Source organism: Rhagoletis pomonella, unplaced genomic scaffold, assembly GCF_013731165.1.
Source record: "Rhagoletis pomonella isolate Grant_MI unplaced genomic scaffold, Rhpom_1.0 Rhpom_scaffold_00001, whole genome shotgun sequence".
Lineage (NCBI taxonomy): Eukaryota > Metazoa > Arthropoda > Insecta > Diptera > Tephritidae > Rhagoletis > Rhagoletis pomonella.
The window spans coordinates 3,160,232-3,167,777 of NW_023458555.1; the positions used below are offsets into that span (position 1 = coordinate 3,160,232).

Below are 7,546 nucleotides of genomic sequence, written 5' to 3' on the forward strand. Positions count from 1 at the left end.
ATGCAAGGCAATGCAAAATTCTACACTCTAAAAAAAAATAGTCTAAACCGAACGAATGACTTTTTTATTTTACTTTTCATTTAAAAATTATAAACTTTTCTACACCTAAATATCTATGGAGCAATTGTGCAGTTTTATTGTTGGAACAGCACTTCTCGTTTTCTTCAATGAGTTGGTATTATAATTGTTTTTCAAGGCAAACGGTGAGGACCATAGAACATGTATCCCAGCATCTCTTTTGGCACTGCAGAAAATTACTAAAAAAAAAATAAAAGTCAACCCGAACAAAAATCGTTCACTGCTGTTTTTGTTGTAGCGACTTACTAAACTCTTGTCTATATCAGCCCATCGATTGCGTGTTGCTTCAGATATTTATGGAATGATGATTATGGAATTCAATGAGATTATGGAAATCAATGGGAGTTGCCGAAGGTGTTGCTTGATTCTCGATGAATGGCCTGTCTATAAAAAAATCATATTTGTATGGTCGTTCTGGTTTATTAACGAACCAATTTTGTAAATATTGATGAATCCCATTAAGTGTGAATAACAAATGCTTTGAATATTCTATCTGAATCTGCAATAAAATTTTTGTGTCTTGCATAAAAATGTTTTTTAACACCTTTGCTAAATATATCTCATCCTAAGCTTTCGAAAATAAGTTACAAAAAATTGTTGACTCTCACAAAATAAAACATCTCGCCATAAAAAAAAAATATTTTAAAAATAGTTCTTGAAAAAGCCCATTTTTTGGAACCATGTTTTTTATAGAGAATTAAACAGTGAGTGATTACGTTGGTTTAATTTTAAATCCGCAATTTACTGGTGTTCACTACGTAAATCTACTTCAAAAAGTTCAACTTTAATAGCTAAGATAGCCTTAGGACAATCATGGACATCTTATATTTAGAAATATTAAGCCCCTTTCTCTAACTTTAAAGCGACGTTCAGATAATAGACCCGAGCTATAACGATTTGAAGAAGAACATGAAAATTGTAAGCGAGTCGGAGACATGACATAATTTTTTTTTACGAAACTATGTGCCCAAATGTTCTTATAAAAACTAAGTAGATGAAAAGTCCGTTTAAAATAGCCTGTGGAAATCAATCGCTTGAATAGATTTGCATTATTTGCTGTACACTTGATAAGATCTACATTTTTCTACAAATCATCATTTCTATTAAAGCTTTGGTGGATGACAGGGAGATGCTATCACAAAAAAAAGAAAAGAAAACACAAAAAAAAAGGAATTATTTCACATTTTAATTTATTTTCAGCATTTCAGCTTTCAAAAAAATGTTGTTAACGGGTTGATTTCTTGTTTACTAAAGCACTTTATTTAAAGAGCCACAAAAGGAGCAACTGCAACAAATACTTGCACATCAGTACTACTGACAATGGCCAAATATCGATGGTTGCTGCTTTTGTTGTTGAAGCGTAGAAACCCAACAACAAAAACCATGCACCCTTAAAGCGCAGACTTTTCACGAGTGAATTTATAAAAATTGACCGAAGGCAAACTGAAAATTGTTATTTGTTTGCTAATGGTAAACAAAACAATAAAGCAGCGGCATCAGCAGTAGAATTGGTTGCAGCAATAAAATCGCCAGTGTTTCGGAAAAACTGTTGGCAATTTCGTTTTCGTCACAATAGCAGTCACTACAAAAATAACAACGACAGTAGCAAAAAAAATAAATAAATGTGAAAATAAAAATAAATAGCAACGTAGTAGATACATACATACATATGTACATATGTATGCACAGCAATTGCTGCTGCGGCTGCTGCTGTTGCTCGCGCGTTAACAGCAATAAACATTGACGACCATCGAGCCATGGCAAGCCAACTAACTGCCGCAGCAACGGTGGCAGCTAATAACAAAAGTAAAAGCAAAAACAACAACAATAGCCGCAAACTGCATTTTACAGCTCAATTGAAAATCACAGCGGAAAAATAGCAACAACACAAACACAATGAGTCGCTGTTTTTCCACGCGCTGCTGCACTTTTTCCATCGAGCAAAATGTGCAAAAGGCAAAGGCGAGAATAGGACGATAAAATTGACTGCGACAAGAACAGCTTCAAACACACAGAAAAGCGCAATAAAATGGCATTTTTTCCGCGCGGTGTGCTTTCATTGCGCTTCACTCGATTAACGCACATTCACACTAGCAGACCATACACACATATCTACATATTTTTACATAAATACATACATACATACATATGTATATAATATATTTATTATATTTATGAGCGCCGATTTTATTTGTTATTATTATTGCTTTGGTAGCCGTGCTTTATGTTGCTTGCAACAATTTCTACTTTTCTGCTCGTTTGTCTTTTCAATTGACATTGGCCCTTTGTTGCCGTTGTTGTGCGCCATTGCAACAATTAATTGCTGTTTTCCGGTTTACATAGTGGCGCCCTTTATTGCTATAACAACAACAACAACAACAACCGACCCTAACAAAACGAAAACTAATCTTATTTATATATAAGGGCTATTGAAAAAAAATTTAGCGGCAAAATGCGCAAGTGGTTTCAATTGCCCTTTCCGCTTGCGAAAATGTATGAACGAGTCCCCTGCAATATTTGAGGTTCTCGCCTCTTGCTGGCTAGTGTTCAATTTGGTATTGTTGTTGTGTGACTTTGGTACTTTATGAACTGTTCGATTGCAAAGTTTAAATTTTTCATTCAAAGGGGTGTGATTTTGTTCGAGCGGGCCTTTTGTTGTTGCTTAAGCGTGTTTGTTGTTTGTAGTGGAGGAGTATTCTGAAAGAAGCCAAAACGGTAGTTTTATTTCGATGTATTTATTAAGGTGAATTTGATAGAGTGCTTCATCACGCCTTGATCAAGTTGGATTAAGCTGCTGCAGCATGCTGTGGCTGTGCGCTGATTGACTTCGACCATCCACGTGGAAACAAAAACAATAACATTGCCCATAAGAGCATTGTACTTCTCAGATTTCCGTCGAACAAATGTTTGGCAGACAGTCGAAAAAATACGAATGAAGACACTGCCGACTAAGAGAGCCCTCTGGAGAGCGAAGGATACGACAGTTATCATTGCCGGAAAGTCCATTCTGCTGGATTACTTTTATATAAGCCGAAGGACCCGTAACGACCAGCATAACCAGTAGCACTTGGGAGCGTTCCAATTGTATAAGTCCAACTCAGAGCAAGATTTAGCATTTTAGTTTACCCCTTGGTTCTGCCAGCTCAAAAATTTTTGTCTTTTCATGATAACATTTCAATGTTTTGAAAAAAGATTTTTTTCACAAAGGCAGCCCAGAGTTATATATATATATATATAGTAAATATACTGAATATTCTTTACTCTTTCAGGACTATATAAAGGAAGAAGAAATACCGAGTAGGTAGTAGTCCATTTAAAAGTGTTAAACTTTTTATTGGAAACAATCTTTCCTATCGAAGCTCTATAGGCCCAAAGCTCTAGCAGTGCAAGGATATCTTAACGTCCTGCACCAAACCTTCTTTAGAAAATTTTTCCAATACGACGACCTCTTGCTTTCGTGGTTACTCAGTTGTGATCAGAAATACTTTTTTTAACCGACTTCACAAAAAGGAGGAAGGTTATCAATTCGCCGGAATATTTTTTTTTATATGTATGATACCGCATAACTTAGGACCACGTTAACCGATTTCTATAATTGAATTTTCCTAAATTTTGTATTAAGTGTGCAACTGTGATTTACACGGTTGTGGTTAAAGCTTAGACGATATTTTTATATAAACATAACAAAAAAAGAATGCTGGAAAAATATTACGAAAATTAAAAAAAAACAACACGTGGTCATTTGTTTGAGTCACTGTATATCACGAAAAATGTGGCTTTATGTTCCACTCATGTGCCATGACTCTCGCTTTCGCGCCACACAAAATACGTATGCAACTACTATATAGTATCGAGTACATATACTCCATACATATGCATTAGGGTGCCCATCAAAAATATATATATTTTTTTAATTTCGAGACCCTACCCCCTAATTTCCTTCCTTTTTGTATCAGTTTTGAATAAATATTGATGAATTCCTTAGCCAATACACAAATACAAATACCTAACTTCGACAATATTTGTGTGATTGCAAAAAATGAGGTATCAATTTATTTGAAAGTAGATTTAATTTAAGGTAGTACTACATATTTTTAAATTGTAGAAATTAAAAAAAAATTAAGAAAAAATGTTTTTTTTTTATTAACCCGATGAAAAATTCCAACAATTAAAGTCTGACAATAGATTATAATACATTATTTTAAAGGTCTATAAATGACAAGTCGCGAGACCTAAATTATTTCTAAAAAATCTATAAAAATAGGCAATCATATTTCTTGAAATTTCCAAAAAATTTTTTTTTGTTGGGCACCCTAATATGCTTGTATGCAGATAAAATTATTTTCAGAACTTAATATAAAACCACTAAAAAGCAGCTTTTGGTTCGCTCTACACATTTCAATGCCTAAAGGATAAAAATTAATTCATGTGCATTTATTTACATGCAAGTAGTTTTAGTACCCATAGCTACGAGTACCTTTCGGCGAGTTAAAAAAGTTCTCGGCAAATGCAAATAACTTTTTACCCGAAAACACGAAAGGCTTAGGGCACATGAAACACATGTAAATCTTTAGTTAGAATATGTTTTCGAAATTTTTTAAAACTTTTAAAAAATTCATCGACACCGCAGCTTTGTATGGAGTATAAAAATAAAAATAACGAATGGGCGCGCGAGTGAGGTTTGACATGCTAGTGCCACACTGTTGGTGCCGCCTACCATGGCGCTTGGCAAAAGCGCCCTAAACAGAAAATCAGAAATGTGAAAGTTTTGTGAACCACAGCATCCAAATATTGCAGAAACAAAATGTAAACATGCCGCCCAACCGCAACACTTAAAAAATTCGGTGCGGTTTAGTGTGCCACCGAACAAAAAAAAAATGAAAAAAATGAAAATTTATATTTCCGGCCACAACTCGGATTTAGGTATGCGTGTAGTCTGGATTGATGATACACGAAAAAAGGGAGCTTAATTTTAAATGTGATAATGGGGATGCGATAATATTTATTGCTGTAGTTTCTATTGCCATGTGCAGTGCTTGCCGCTGATAGCTGCGAAAAAAGATAAAGTTCGCTTAATCCAATGTCACTTGTGTCACCTTAATATTCTTCTAATAAAAATTCTGAAAGGGAGAGACTGCGAGATATTTTTTCTAACAGATTCTGCGATGAGATTTGTAATATTGCCAAACAAAACTGATTCAAAGGAAAGCTGAGTCAATATTTTTTTGTGCGCAATTTTTGCCATTGGCGCTCCTTTGATGTACCCCATCTTTGAGGCTGATCTATTATATTTAGAGAAAACTTTACGAACAAGTCTTTCAGAGCTTTCGTACTAAACTCAGCCATATGAAGGTCAAAAATACTGAATGGTCAAGAATAGATAGGCTCAGGTTCAGTAAAGCTCTTTCCTTTTTTTCTCTAACAAATCGGCATGGAGTTATCCACCTCGCCGAATGCATTTCAAAGCCTTTTGGCTGTCAACGATTGTAGTGCTATTCCTTGATAGAGACTAAGGGCCTGTTGTTCAATGTCTGATTAACCCAAATCGGAGGTAGAAATCGTCGATAGTGTAGTGGTGGTCATAACCAGACATTGAACAACCGGCCCTAAGGGTCATTTGCACCATGTACAATTAACACTAACTAGAGGCAAACACTCCAGTTAGGCACATCGACTGCTTTATCTTTCACATGTTATATGCATGAAATCGATAACGATGTATACATACATACATACATTCTTCCAAAAATATATAGTAGATATAGAAGCCAATGCGACAAAAAAATTCTAAAAAAATTAACGGTAATTCGTAGCCACTTGAAATTTGCACATTATCAGACTAAAATTGCAGGGGCTAAAAAACTGTGTACTCAAAAAAATTCTATCACTTCCGAGAAAAAAGTTTGAAATTTAGGTGAAAGTTTGTTACACTTTTTTGTAGTTTTCGACAAATTGTTGAACTTGGGCATATATGGGGTTTGTCTGAGAATGAACTAAATTTTAATTGAAAATTCTTAAAAATAAATAAATAAACATAAGGGGCACACAATATCACTTGGAAATGGCGTGCTATAGATATGACCGGTACTGTATATACACACAGTTTACTTACAGCTTATTTTCGTTTAATTTATATTTAATTCAATCTACATACGTAAATTTACTCTAAACTTTGCAATGTATGTTAATGCAACAAAAGCGGATGTAATTGCTGCCAGCAAAATTAGAAAAAGGATACATAATTAACAAAAAGCAAAAGCCTTCTGCCACCGAAAAAAAAGTTCGAAAGCATAATTTTGAAATTGTAATGCGCACGTCGCATATCTAAGTACATACATACGCCATGCCAAATTTGTGCAATTTTGATATTTCGAAATGAAAACTCTGGTTTATTTAGGTGGAATTTCTTTGTTAACCAACTACTTATGTATGTATACTAGGGTAGTCCAAAACAAGCAAAGTTGTAATTTTAAACCCCCTAGGATTGTTCTATATCGAAGCAAGTAGACCAATATTTTTTATTTTTAAATAAAAAATTTGTTAAAAATCGCTCAACGCGCTCAAAGTATTCCATAATATTATAATAATTTTATATGGGGAAAAACAACTTTTCGTAGAAATGGTATTGAATTCTTGAAAATCAATGTTTTTCGTTCGGAAAACTCTGGTTCTCTTCAGGAGACTTCCAATAACAATACCCAATTGTTTATTTAACCAATTTTTAATACTAAAGGTTTTGGTTTTTATCCCCCCATTGCATTTTCTGGCATTTTCTGGGCGCTTTGGCGGACCTATAAAATATAGTTGCTATGAAAAAATTGTTAGTTAAATAATTGCGTATTATTATTGGGTATTTCCTGAAGAGAAACAAAGTTTTCCGATCGAATTATATTGCTTCTCAAGAATTCTATACCATTTCTACGAAAAGTGATTTTTCCCCAGATAATATGTGTACATGGGAAACTTTGAGCGCTTGGAGGCGAACTCTAAATAAAAAATTTCGGTATTGAACAATGGTGAGAGCATAAAAATTCCGTCTTTACTTCATTTTTGGACCACCCTAATGCACACATTGTACATAAACACGCACACGCACCAGCGGCAAGTTTCGCGAAATCACTCCGATCCACCGGATACTACCCAGCTGTTTATATGTAACATTATCAATATTTATGCATTTCCTTCTTTGGTGTTGCTTTTTAATGATTCTAGCGAAAGTAACCGATTTTTTGCTGAAAATCTGCGAACTTTTTCTATTAAATACTGCTTACATTTTCCGTGAGCTGCCGTCTGCCCTGTTGACCGAAAATTGTTGTGTGACCGAAAGGCGGAACAGAAGTTGGCCAGTTGGTTGATCGCAAACGTGTTGCAAGCTGAGTAACCGCAAAGTGGCAGCTGTAAGCTGCAGTTCCTACACACCACAGCTACTCCACCGCCGCACCACTTTGCCCCTGTTGCTCGCTCAGCC

The 7,546-nt window shown here is 34.9% G+C and overlaps 2 protein-coding genes across 3 annotated transcripts in view; one reads left to right on the top strand and one right to left on the bottom strand.

The window, feature by feature from the left end:
• LOC118736502 (trichoplein keratin filament-binding protein) overlaps positions 1-7,546 on the top strand; it is a 170,713-nt gene that overhangs the window by 123,018 nt on the left and 40,149 nt on the right. The gene's annotated exons all lie outside the window — the stretch shown is intronic.
• The window catches only part of LOC118750274 (peptidoglycan-recognition protein LB-like), a 32,416-nt gene that overhangs the window by 20,946 nt on the left and 3,924 nt on the right, over positions 1-7,546 (bottom strand). The window lies entirely within an intron of this gene.